Source organism: Apium graveolens, chromosome 7, assembly GCF_009905375.1.
Source record: "Apium graveolens cultivar Ventura chromosome 7, ASM990537v1, whole genome shotgun sequence".
Taxonomy (NCBI): Eukaryota; Viridiplantae; Streptophyta; class Magnoliopsida; order Apiales; family Apiaceae; genus Apium; species Apium graveolens.
This window is the reverse complement of record NC_133653.1, coordinates 256,410,923-256,425,625: the sequence shown is the minus strand read 5'-3', so window position 1 is coordinate 256,425,625 and position 14,703 is coordinate 256,410,923. Positions and strand designations below refer to the sequence as shown.

Sequence of the window (14,703 nt, the reverse complement as noted above, 5' to 3'; positions counted from 1 at the left end):
AGCTGACACGGGTTGATTTGTAAATCAGCCAAAAGATGAGGAATAAAAGGATGAAAAGGAAACCTAAGCCCAGCATTAAGGGCATCTGTGTAAATGAAGAGAGTGTCGGGTCTCCAGTGGCAAGTACGGTCACCACCAGAGACTGGAACTAATCTAAAAGGAGGAAGGACGTTATAACGAGCATTTAGTTTATTGAAATCAATGTTGTGCCAAGTGTTACAATGATTAAAAGAATCGAGATGTGCAGTAGAGGGATATTCATCCCCCCTAGTGTTAATCATATCGATTAAAGACATGTACGAAGAACGGATCTCGATATCCTTACCTCGTTTTGAAGCCGAGGCAATCTTCGCCGCTCTCTCGGAATTCTTGTCAGCCATTAGTAAAGCCTAGAAAACCTGAAAGTCTTGAAGGGAGGAGTGGCCAAAAAAAACTAAAGGAAGAGAAGAGGGAGAAATTTGTAGGATGAGTGGAGAAGTGAAATGAGAGGTGTGAGGAATCACACTCTCATCCCACCTTTTTATAGCCAAGAAGAAGGGGATTTGGGCCTCAAAAAAGCCCATATGGGCCCAAAAATGGAAGGATCTGGAATGTTCCAGATTATTTTAGAAAAATCTTAGAAAAATATGGAAAAATCTAGAATGATATAGAAATTCCAGAATATTCTGGAAGTCAGGCTTAAAAGTTAAAGCCCAATCCAAGTTTGAATGGGCTTTGGATATTAAAGCATGATAAAGGCCCAGTCCAAGAAAGCCCAGAAAGAGGGCCCAATTAGTTGACAGACAAAATCCCAGATTTAAGAAATGGGGCCTGGATGAAGACCCATTAAGAGGGTGGCCCAAGAAATCCAGGCCCAAATCAAGGACCCAAGAGAGTCCACCTCAGATGTATGGCCCAACTTCAAGGTAAGAGAATAAAAAAAAAGGGGGAGCCTGACCTAATTCGATCAGAACCTGCACCAAGATCCTAGTCGATTGCATTGAGGTCGATTTTCCTTCGACCAAGGCTGAAAAAAGGGCCTATTTCGGTCAAGAGAAGGATCCTGACCAGAAATTCCTGGTCGAAAAGGGGAAATAGCTGTTTCATTCAACCAGAATGCCAGAACGTTTTTTGACCCTGTCGACCAGGAAGCAAAGTAAAATCCTGATCGAATGGACCCTGCCCGAATTTACGTCGACCTGGGCAACAAAAGATGGCTAATTCGGTCAAAAATGGAGATCCTGACCGAAAGGGACGAAAATCCTAGTCGAAAACTTCCTAGTCGACAAAAAAAAAAAAAACAAAAAAAAGGGAAAAAATCCTGGCCGAAATTCGACCAGGACTTCTGCTCGAAATACTCCTGCTCGAAAGGCTGTCGACCAGGGCAATATGGAGGTTAATTCGACCAGGATCCTGGTCGAATGGATTCCTGGTCGAAAATTGTATAAAAAAAAAAAGAAGGAAGAAAAAAGGAAGAAAAAGGGAAGAAAAAATCCTGGAAAATTACAAAAAAATAAGGAAATTCCTTAAATAATTTCTGAAAAATGTTAATATTTTCAGAAATAAGGAATAAATCCAGAAAATTAAAGGATAAATCCCAGAAATTAGGGAAAAAATCCAGAAAAATAAGGAAATTCCTTAAACAATTTCTGAAAAATGTTAATATTTTCAGAAATAAGGAATAAATCCAGAAAATTAAAGGATAAATCCCAGAAATTAGGAAAAAAATCCAGAAAAATAAGGAAATTCCTTAAATAGTTTCTGAAAAATGTTAATATTTTCAGAAATAAGGAATAAATCCAGAAAATTAAAGGATAAATCCCAGAAATTAGGGAAAAAATCCAGAAAAATAAGGAAATTCCTTAAATAATTTCTGAAAAATGTTAATATTTTCAGAAATAAGGAATAAATCCAGAAAATTAAAGGATAAATCCCAGAAATTAGGGAAAAAATCCAGAAAAATAAGAAAATTCCTTAAATAATTTCTGAAAAGTGTTAATATTTTCAGAAATAAGGAATAAATCCAGAAAATTTAAGGACAAATCCCAGAAATTAAGGGAAAAATCCAGAAATTAAGGGAAAAATCCAGAAATTAAGGATAAATTCCAGAAAATTAGGGAAAATCCCAGAAAATTAGGGAAAAATTCCTGGAAATTAAGATGATTTCTGAATAAAAGGAAGATTCATTGTAAATGTGTAGGTCGCTCCACACTTTACGCAAAAACAAAACCCTGTAAGGGAACGAGTAGATTTAACTTCTGCGAAACCTAATCAATGTTTCCCAAAAGTTGGGGGGCAAATGATAGGGGTAAATAAATTGTGATAGTATAATCAAATACTGCAAGGTATGGGCTGCTAGGCCCAATAATAAGATGTATAATATTCAGACCAGAAAGGATAAGCCTGATGGACCAGATCAGGCCTGGTGGAATAAAAAAGGCCCCAAAGCCCTGATTATTAATTAATTTCGTAATTAATTAATAAGGGAAAAATCAGCTATTGAGAAGAGTCCCGATAAGGATATAAATCCTTATAGATTAGCCTCAAGGGGACCTAAAAGGATAAGGAATCAGCTTCCTACTTCCTAGGACTCCTAAGTCTATCCTAATTCAGAGGCTTGTCCACCAAGTCTCCTATACCAAGTCCAATTCAAGGACTCCCACATCTATATAAGGGGCCTCACCCCACAAATCAAAACTACGTTTTTGACTTGATCCTTGGCAATCAGCAAGGTACGTAGGCATCTTGTTAAGGCAGATTGAGTCACGAAACACAAGAGCAGTCAAATCGAGCCTTGAAGCTCACGTTCCTTAGTACTAAATACAACAATTATATATATATATATATTAGTTTTTTATCCATAACACAGATCAAAATAATTTTATTTGGTTTGCTATTTTAGCAGTCAAAAATTAGTTTGACTAGTACTAGTAACTAGTGTTTAGTCCTGTATTAGTATCTCGACTTGTTTAAAATTATTTTTAATTGATCCAACCGTATGGATGTCAAAATAAATATATTTTAATGATATAACCAAATTTTCAGACCAAAATAATTTTATTTGGTTTGTTATTTTAACAGTTAAGTAGTAGTTTGACTATTACCACTAACTAGTGTTTAGTCATTAATTGGTGTTTCGATTTTTTTAAAAATATTTTTCCTCGATCCAACCTTATGGATGTCAAGATATATATATTTTAGTGATATAACCAAATTTTCAAAAAAAAATAAATTTATTTGATAAGTTATTTTCACAGTCAAACATCGGTTGACCAGAATTTTTTCTGGCTCGGCTCGGCTCGTTTATGTTCGCGAACAAGCTCGTGTTCGGCTCGTTAGTTAACGAGCTCGAGCTCGAACACGATTTTTGTTCGATAAGAAAGCTCGGCTCGGCTCGGTTCGTCAGAAAAAAAATTAAAGCTCGGCTCTGTTCGATCAAAACTCGACTCGGCTCGGTTCGTGAACAACCCTATGTAAAACAAAAAGGTCTGAGAGCTACAATGAGCTAAAAAAACAATATAGAAACAACAATTTATTTTCATAACAGGCATAAAAGATACTCAACCAAAGTGAATGAGTTAAGAATTTAGATCAAAAAACATTGTTTGGTGTTTGAGATAAAGATATACATGATCTAATACTTCTAACATGTTTCCAAATACCACCAAAATTGGCCACAAACATCAATTAATTACTTTGCATTTCACGTTTATCACCGAGGGTTAAAATCATTTTAATTACAGAACGTCTAACATCAATCGCAGAGCATATTTACAGTTAAGAGACAAATTGTTGATCCCTAAGATGACTAAGAACAGCATTCCTGTCTTCACCTGCAGAACACCGCAATTTTCCAGTATAGTAATTATCACTCGAATTACTATAAAAGCAATGTAGTTCTAAAGAACTTGGGATATCAGCAATAGAATGAAGACCTCTTGTAATTACTGCAGCTTTCTCTTACTAATTTTTGTGAGCATTACAACAAACCTCTATCAATTCTGTTATGCTGATCCGACAGATGGATTCACACTTCTGCCACTAAAAAACCATAACATAAAGTTACAAAAACCGTATGATAAGCCCCTTGACGACCGTTATAGCTATGAGGATGGTGTTCGCAGGTTGTGGGTTTATACCAATGACAAGCCTTTCCAAAAAGGAAGTGGAACCAGGCCAAGAACTGAAGTTCGGATCAATGTATGTCCTTGATCACCTGATCTCTTTATGTGTAAAAAAATTCGATTCATGCCTACCTAATTCTCACAGCCGAATATTTATTATAATTTTAAAATACTTGACACATTTTTATTTCAGGGTTTTGACTACTCATCCGGAATTTGGCAATTTGAAGGCCATGCTTACGTGCCAAAAGGAACTTCTGGAGTGACAATTATGCAGATTCACGGGGCACGAGAGGGAGCTACAACGCTACAACTAAGAATATATGATGGAGATTTGAAGTACTAAAAGTTTCATGTGATCGATAAAAACTTGTAGAATAAATGGTTCAGGGTAAATGTGATCCATAATGTGGATGAAGGAGAGTTGACAGTGTTCATCAATGGTGAAAAGAAATACGTAAGGAATGATCAAGGACAGGTGATTTGTATTTCAAATGCGGAGTTTATGCTGCTCCTGCTGGTTCAAGTAGTTACATGGAGTCCAGATGGAAAGGAATCAAAATCTATAAGAAAGTGTTTGTGTGACTGCGCTTTCCTTTTGTCTATTTAGGACTAACTTTGTACCCGTGCATTATACATGTTATTAGAAAAAATAATATTATCTGCAAACTCCCTTACTTATTTTACTTGTTTATTATAATTAATTTTTACTAGTTGATAACCCTTGAAAGCACCGACCGAGATTAAACTATCAATGATAAATAATGATTATAGAAATGTTAGGAATATGTGTATTACTTTGATGATAAGTTGAATAAAATACTTAAATAGAAATCTAGTGTTTGTAACCTCAACGGATAAGACCATCTTGGCTATCCGTTGAAGGAGCTTTACTTAGCAATAAGTTTAGTATTGTAGCACATTTCATTCTCTGGATTCAAGTTGTAATTCTTAGATGTTGTAGGAAAGTATCAGTCATGTTGACTACTAGTGGATATGCAAATAGGAGGGCTAATTGTAAATATTTCATGCCTTCAACAAGTAAGAAACAAAGCTTCAACGGATGTCTCTAATGCTTCAACGGATAATATCCATCAACGGATAAGTGCTTCAACGGATAAATACTTCAACTGATAATGTATCAACGGATAAAGCTTCAACGGATAAAGCCTCAACGGATAAGGCATCAACGGATGAAAGCTTCAACGGATGCTTAGTTCATTAGCAGTTGATAGTGACAATTCATAAGCTGACAGAGGCACATGGGTTGACAGAGACAAACTGGAATGTGGAAGCCTCTATGAGGAATCAAGAAAATGCAGCATTTCCATTCTGGTGCAAACAAGGAAGTATTCAAAGATTCACAGATTATCCTAGATTGCATTGGATAGAGAAATGAAGAAGAAACATGTGAAGAATCTTTTTAATTGTATTTTACAGTTTTGTCTTCACTTGTAAACTTGGTGTTATATAAACCAAGTAGCAGCTAGTAATTAGATATGAATTTTCCTGAGCTATTTAGAAATATCCAGAGAGAAAATCATCTAGTTTATACTAGGAAGCAGCTGTGATTTAATTCTTTGAATCACAGATTTTCTGAAATAACACATCTCTGGTGGAACAACAAATCCACCAGAAAAGTTTTTAAGATCTTTGTGTTCTTTACATTTGTGTTTGAATATATATCTGTCTGTATCAGCCTCAAGCAATTCACACACACATTTGCTCTCAGAAACACTTAGCCTTAGAAACTGCTCAAAACTTGAAAAAGTTTTGAGATTTACATTCAAACCCCCTTCTATAAATCTCATTGTTAGTCCACTGGGAATAACAATTGGTATCAGAGCAAGCTCTTAACATACAAAGAGTTTAAAGATCTATTATGCTAACATCATGAGTGCACAGAAGAATCCTCCTGCAACCATCATGAGTAGGAAATATATTGGTATAAAGATTCCAGTCCTGGAAAAAGATAATTATCATCACTGGAAAGTGAAGATGCATCTACATCTTCTTTCTCAAGATGAAAGCTACATCAACTGTATTGAAAATGGTCCTCACATCCCTCACAAAGTAGCCACAGCTGCTACTGCAACAGTTGCTGTTGGACAGTCCATTCCCAAGCCAAAAGCAGAATGGACTATTGAAGACATGGAAGAAATCCGCAAGGACAAGAAAGCCATGAACATTTTGTTTAATGGCTTAGATCAAGATATGTTTGACAATGTCATCAATAGCCAAACTGCAAAGGAAGTTTGGGATACTGTACAAATCATCTGTGAAGGGACTGAGCAGGTCAGAGAGAACGAGATGCAGCTTCTTATTCAACAATATGAATATTTTCACTTTGAAGAGAATGAATCATTAAATGATACCTTCAACAAATTTCAGAAACTGTTAAATGGATTGAAGTTGTATGGCAGAGTGTATCAAGTCAAGGATTCCAACCTAAAATTTCTTAGGTCTCTACCAAAGGAATGGAAGCCCATGACTGTCTCTCTAAGAAATTCTCAAGATTATAAGAACTTCACACTTGAAAGATTATATGAAATTTTGAAGACTTATGAACTTGAAATGGAGCAGGATGAGCTGTTGGAAAAGGGAAAGAGAAAAGGAGGAACAGTTGCACTTGTAGCTGACAGTGAGAAGATTGAAGCCAGGAATGAGGAGAAGACAATGCCAAGTCTCAAAATTGGCACAAGCAAATCAGAATCAAACAAGGTTAAAGAGCAAGCAGTTGAGGATGAAGACAATTCCAGTCAGGATGACTCTGATGATATTGATGAACATCTGGATTTTCTGTCCAGGAGGTTTGCAAAGATGAAGTTCAGGAAAAATACAAAGTTCACTAAGCCAAACAAAAACATGGTGGACAAATCAAAGTTCAAATGTTACAACTGTGGCATTAGTGGACACTTTGCAAGTGAGTGTAGGAAGCCAACTTCTGATAAAAAGAAATTTGAGCAAGTTGATTATAAAAAGAAGTATTTTGATTTGCTCAAACAAAAGGAAAGAGCTTTTCTCACTCAAGATGATTGGGCAGCAGATGGGGTCAATGAAGATGATGATATGGAATATGTCAACCTAGCCCTGATGGCTAATTCTGATGAAAATGAAACTAGTTCATCAAGCAACCAGGTAATTACTACTGATCTCTCTCAGCTTTCTAAACATGAATGCAATGAAGCCATAAATGACATGTCCAATGAATTATATCATTTGCATGTTTCCCTTAAATTACTAGCTAAAGAAAACACTAGGATCAAGGAGAATAATATATTTTTAAGTGATAGGAATGCTGTGTTAGAGGATCAGGTAATTGAGCTTGAAAAGATTAAACTTAAATGCTTGACTGTTGAGAGTGAACTAGCAGAAGCTGTTAAGAAAGTAGAAATTCTTTCTAAACAGTTAGAAAGTGAGCAAGAGGTAATCAAGGCCTGGAAAACATCTAGGGATGTTAGTGTTCAGATTGCCAAGGTTCAGGGAATTGAATCATTCTGTGTGGATGTCTGGAAGAAAAACAAAAAGGAGTTAGAATTAATTGATGGATTGTCAACGGATGTGGAATCAACGGATGATGAAAGTTATCCGTTGAAGGAAGAAAAGAAGCATCCGTTGAAGGCTCATCAATTAAAACAGGCAAGTACTTTTAAAAATAAAAACCTCAATAAGAAGAATGATTCAACTCTCAAGAACTTTGTCAAAGAAGGAGCTAGCACATCCAAAGATGTCAGTAAGGTGAATATAGGACACATGACTTTAGATCAGCTGAAAGATAGGCTTAAGTTGGTTGAGGATAAGAAGGAAACTAAAAGAAAATCTAAAAGAAATGGGAAGGTAGGGATTAATAAACATAACAATTACACACCTGATAGGTATGCTCCTAGAAAACGCTGTGTGCATTGTAAAAGTGTTAATCACCTATCTGATAATTGCAAATCTGTTAAAAATACTCCCATGCCTTCAAATCCCTCCATGCCTAACATGTCTATGTCACCTCTGCATGCCATGCCTGTTATGTCTCATCAGAATCCCCATGCACATTTTGCAAACATGCCATATATTAATAATCCTTATTTTACTGCATTTAGTATGCCTCAAATGCCATACAATATGCCTATGTGGAATAACATGTTTGCACAGTCTATGCCTTATCAAATTCAATCAAATGTGCTAAATGACTCTGTGACTAACCCTACACTTCAACCAACCACATCTGAGATTAAGGTTGACCCAAAGTTACCTAAGTCAAAAGATGCAGGAGGAATGAAGTCTAGGAAAAAGACTAACAAGGCTGGACCCAAGGAAACTTGGGTACCAAAATCAACTTGATTGATTTTGTTGTGTGCAGGGAAAAAGAAGGAATCTATGGTACTTGGACAGTGGGTGTTTAAGACACATGACAGGAGATTTCACCCTGCTCACAGAGTTTAAGGAGAGAGTTGGCCCTAGCATAACCTTTGGAGATGACAGCAAAGGATTCACTATGGGATATGGCTTGATTTCAAAAGAAAATGTCATCATTGATGAAGTGGCATTAGTTGATGGTCTCAAACATAATTTATTGAGCATCAGTCAACTATGTGATAGAGGGAATACTGTTTTCTTCAATTCTGAAGCCTGTATTGTCACAAGTAAGAAGGACAATAAAGTGGTTCTAACTGGAGTTAGAAAAGGAAATGTGTACCTAGCTGACTTCAACTCTACAGATGTAGAATCCATTACTTGTCTTTTCAGCAAAGCAAGTGCAGTTGAAAGTTGGCTATGGCACAATAAGCTGTCCCATTTGAATTTCAAGACAATGAATGATCTAGTCAAAAAGGACTTAGTTAGAGGAATGCCTCTAGTGGAATTCACAAGGGATGGACTGTGTGATGCTTGTCAGAAAGGAAAGCAAAAGAAAGTATCATTCAGTAAGAAGCTTGAATCTGCAATTGATGAACCACTACAACTGCTACACATGGATCTTTTTGGACCAGTGAATGTATTATCAATTTCAAGAAAAAGATATTGCCTAGTGATTGTAGATGATTTCTCAAAGTTTTCATGGGTTTATTTTCTTGGATCAAAGGATGAAGCTAGTGAAATCATTATCAATCATATCAAGCAAGTCAACAATCATCCTGATTTCAAAGTAAGGAATATTAGAAGTGACAATGGAACCGAGTTCAAGAATTCAACCATGAAGTTGTTCTGTGAAGAAAATGGGATCATGCATGAGTTCTCAGCTCCAAGGACTCCACAACAAAATGGTGTGGTGGAAAGGAAGAACAGATCACTCATTGAAGCTGCAAGGACAATGCTTGAAGAGTCAAAACTCCCAACCTACGTTTGGGCTGAGGCTATTAACTGTGCATGTTACACTCAGAACATTTCTCTAATCAATCAAGCAAAAAGCATGACTCCCTATCAATTATTCAAGAGAAGAAAACCAACTTTAAACTTTCTGCATGTCTTTGGTTGCAAATGTTACATCTTAAGGAATCAATCTGATCACAAAGGGAAGTTTGATGCGGCTGATGAAGGAATATTTGTTGGTTATTCTGCTGGAAAATCTTATAGGGTCTACAATCTAGAACCAACATTGTCATGGAATCTGTGCATGTTGTGTTTGATGATAAAAAGATTGATGGACTAACAGATGAAGGACACCATGAAGGACTCAAATTTGACAATATTGAGATATATTGTGATGATAGTGAAGATGAGAATGATGAAGAAGGCATCTCAAGAGGAATTCAAAATCTGCCTTTAGATAATGCACAGAATGCTGCATCCGTTGAAAGTCATAATTCAGCATCCGTTGAAAGGAGAAATGCAGCATCCGTTGAAAGACAAAGTGCATCATCCATTGAAGTTCATAATAAAGCATCCGTTGATCACAGTCTGTCAATGGATAATCAATTCACTTCTTCAGTTGATAGAACTCCCAATTCCTTTCAAAGGATCAGCAACTCAGGGGGAGTGTCAACCAATCAACATTCTATCTCACATCATGACAATACTGAGGCAACCTCATCTAGAGCTAATCTACCATCTCAAAGGAAATGGACCAAGAATCACCCTTTTGAATTAATCATTGGTGATGCTACATCTAAAGTGCAAACTAGAAGGGCTACTCAAGATGAATGTCTGTACAGTAGCTTTCTATCACAGGAGGAACCTAAGAGAGTGGAAGAAGCTCTATTGGATCCAGATTGGATTTTAGCAATGCAAGAGTAGCTAAACCAATTTGAGAGAAACAAAGTATGGAAGCTGGTACCCAAGCCAAAGAACAAGAGTTCTATTGACACAAAATGGGTAATCAGAAACAAGATGGATGAAAATGGCATTGTCATAAGGAATAAAGCCAGATTGGTTGCTAAAGGCTATTCTCAACAGGAAGGAATAGATTTTGATGAAACATTTGCTCCAGTTGCCAGACTTGAAGCCATCAGAATCTTTCTAGCCTATGCAGCTAATGTCAATTTCAAAGTCTATCAAATGGATGTCAAGAGTGCATTTCTAAATGGGGAATTGGAGGAAGAAGTTTATGTAAGCCAACCTCCAGGATTTGAAGATCCAAATTTTCCAGACTATGTGTATTATCTGTTGAAAGCACTCTATGGACTAAAGCAAGCACCTAGAGTCTGATATGAGACTTTGTCAAAATTCCTTCTAGATAATCACTTCACAAGAGGTACTGTTGATAAAACTCTCTTCTTTAGAAATGTTAATGGCTCTAAAATACTTGTACAAATTTATGTAGATGATATTATATTTGGATCTACAGATGATAAGCTTTGTAAAAAGTTTGTTAAGTTAATGCAAAGTAAATATGAAATGAGCATGATGGGAGAGCTAACTTATTTTCTTGGTTTACAAGTTAAACAAGTTAGTGGTGGAATTTTCATTAGTCAAACTAAATATATTTATGATCTTTTAAAGAAGTTTGATTTAATGGATTGTTCACCTGCAAAAACTCTCATGGCCACTGCTACTAAGCTTGAATTAAACAAGGCTGAAAAGTCTGTGGACATTTCAAGTTATAGAGGCATGGTTGGCTCACTTTTATATTTAACTGCTAGTAGACCTGATATAATGTTCTCTACGTCTCTGTGCTAGATTTCAAGCTGACCCTAAAGAATCTCACTTAGTGGCTATTAAAAGAATTTCCAGATATCTCAAAGGGACTCCAAATCTAGGAATTTGGTACCCTAGAGAGTCTGGTTTTGATCTAATTGGCTACTCAGATGCAGATTATGCAGGCTGCAAAATAGACAGGAAAAGCACAACTGGCACCTGTCAATTTCTAGGGAACAAGCTTGTGTCATGGTTCAGCAAGAAGCAAAATTCTGTTTCTACATCAACAGCTGAAGCTGAGTACATTGTTGCTGGTAGTTGCTGTGCACAGATACTATGGATGAGGAATCAACTATTTGACTATGGTTTGACTGTTGACTAAATTCCAATATTCTGTGACAACACAAGTGCCATTGCCATTACTGAAAATCCAGTGCAGCACTCAAGAACCAAGCACATTGATATCAAGTACCACTTCATTAGGGAACATGTGATGAAAGGTACAGTGGAACTTCATTTTGTTCCAAGTGAAAAACAGATTGCAGACATATTTACCAAGCCACTTGATGAATCAACATTCACAAGATTAGTAAGTGAGCTAGGTATGCTTAATTATTCATAATTTATGTCATCTATGTAATCTGCCTTGAAGCCTGAAATGAATTTGCTGTAAGAACAAAGTTGGCTTTAAGTAAGACTTATCCTATCAACGGATATTCCCTATCCGTTGAAAGCCAAAATTGTCTAATCAACGGATGTTCATTATCCGTTGAAAGACAAATACATTTATGGTAATTTTATCCCTCAACGGATAAAATAGTGTTAATCATCAACGGATAGCTATTTACCTTATCCGTTGAAGTGTCACATCAGTTACTTTAAGTGAGTCACAGCCGTTGATTTCTTTACTTAACCGTTGATACAGATATGCATTGTTGTATGTATTTGTATTTAAGGCAGTTTTCAGAATTTCTACAGTTTTATTTATTCTTGAACGGCTGTAACTTACTTAAAAGTATCATTTAATCATTTTATTTACGTTTTTAATTCAAGAAAGTATAAAAGCCCATTGAACTCTTATTTTTACTTTACGCTTTCTTGCAATTTTTATTCTCCTTCTCTCCCGAAATTCTCAAGTTTTTCTCTGTAACCTCTACTCACAACAATGGCACCGGTAGTCAAAATTATGTCTCAAACAGGATTTGTTTATGAAAAGAATAATTTCATAGCCTTGGTTGAAAAGAATGAAACCCACTCTGATTATCACAAGATGATGGACTTCATCAAAAACTGCAAACTAAGCTATGCAATGCTGGAAGCCCCAACCATCTACTGTGAGGTGATTGAGGAGATTTGGACATCTGCAGAGTTCAACTCCACAGATATGACTATTGCCTTCTCTCTCAAAGGTAAGGATTATTGCATTAACTGTGATGATATACAGTCTTGCTTTAAATTGCCTGAGAATAATGCCATGACACCACACACTGATAAAGATGTATCTGCTATGCTAGATTCCATAGGCTATGCTTTTGATTCTGCTAGTTTAGGTAGTATTAGAAGGAAAGGCCTTAGGAAAGAATGGAGTTTTCTTGGAGATGCCTTTATTAAGGTTTTCTCTGGGAAGATTAGCAATTTTGATGCCATAACTTCATCTCTTGTTAATATGCTCTATATGCTAGTTTCTGATAGGTACTTTAATTTTAGCAACTGTGTTATGCTAGAATTAGGTTCCAGATTAGGTAACAAAGCTAATAGACCACATAACATCTACTATGCTAGATTCTTTATGTTATTGGCTAACCATGTTGCTGAAGGATTAGTTATATCAAATGAGAATAATAAACTCAAATGCTGGGCACAAGAGAAAAGGGTCCTTGCAGACCTTGTGAGAATGAACCTCAACAGCCAGGTGCCATTGGTATATTTGCCAATCATGAATGCACCACAGGTAACTGAGGTAAACACTTCTGTAACTCCTACTATTTCCAACCCCATTGTTTCTTTGCCTTCTAGTGTGGCAATGAAATCTGTGTCTTTGTCCAAACAGGTTCCTACCAAAGCCACCAAAACTAAAATTTCAAAACTCAAGTCAAAGAAAACCACCTCTGTTGTTTCTCAAAAGACAACAGTTGTAACAACTACCATAAACCCTGAAGGGAGTGAACAGGGTGTGAGTGGTGAGGGGAGGGGTGAACATCAAAAAACCCCCCAGGATAAGGTGGGAGAGGTGAGTGGTACCCAAGCCAGCCAAACCACAGTCTCTCAAAAGACTGTGGTGGTTCAAAAGGAGTCTAACACATCCCTAGTTGCATCCTCCCAAAAGGATGTAACTATTGAAAATAGTCCCCAACCAGGGACACAGAATAAAAGAGGGAGGGACACTGAAGCCACACATTCACCAATTAAAGCCTTTTCAAGGAAGAAGAAGGCCAAGACCCTAGTTTTCACACAAGGGGCACACACAGCACAGATACATCCACCTGTATCTGTGCCTTCACAAATTCAGCTTGATGTGATTTCAGCAAATGTGGAGTCACAGCCCCATTCTCTCATAATAGAAATACACCAATCATCAAACTCTCCATCACCCTCTCTGGATGTGGATATGATATTCACATCAATTCCTGATTCTCCCTCATTAAAACTCAGGGAGGAGCCCCACTCAAAACCTGATGATCATCATCTTTTAGATGATTTGTTGGATCATCAGCCAATTCTTTCAAATATGGTTGAGGAATCTGTGTCACCTCACTTAAAATCAATTCACACAGATTCAACAATTATGTCACTTTCTATATCTACATCTTTTCCTTCTTCAACGGATATCTCTCATCCGTTGACAAGTGGTTGTTCTTCAACGGATAAGCCTAACAGCAGTTATCCGTTGATACCATCAGTTTCCACTTCAACGGATACTCCCTATCCGTTGATGGTCTCTACACACTTAACAGAAACAATTCCAACTGTAGAGGACATGGTTACTGTACAATCACTTTTAGGTTTGAGGGAAGGGAGTGATCTTTTGAGTGAGAGGCTGGGTTGCTCCCAGGAAAAAGGAGAGGTTGAGAGTCACCATATGCATGCTATTTCTTCCAGCATGGCAAAAGTGAGTGAGAGGAGTGCCACCTTAGAAGGTGAGGGTGAGGGTGTGTGTGAGCCAGGGGGAGCCCCTGATGCAAGAACATAGAGAAAATGAGAGAAAGGCAGGTATAGAAGCTATAAGGGTGGATCCAGCCATTGCTAGTGAGTCAATGAAAGTGGATGATGCTGAAAAGGAAAGACAATTTCAGCAACATTACAAAGTTGTAATTGATAACATTTCCTTGGATGTTGACACTTTTACTCATCCTGTTTCAGCCTATCAATTATTGGCTGCTCAGGGCAATGTGGAGGCAGAACAGACTTTAAACATTGTACACACTTCAGAATCTCTTCTCATAGACAAAGCTGCTGTTAACAGGCTGCCTTCTCAAGCTGGTGAGCCATCTGAAGAATTTGGAGTAAATTCTAATGATGATGACTCTGATTCTTTGGA

General features: G+C 37.0%; 1 pseudogene; it reads left to right on the top strand.

Moving 5' to 3' along the window:
• Positions 1-3,906: 3,906 nt before the first annotated feature.
• Positions 3,907-4,688, top strand: LOC141674706 (citrate-binding protein-like; annotated as a pseudogene).
• The last annotated feature ends 10,015 nt before the right edge of the window (positions 4,689-14,703 follow it).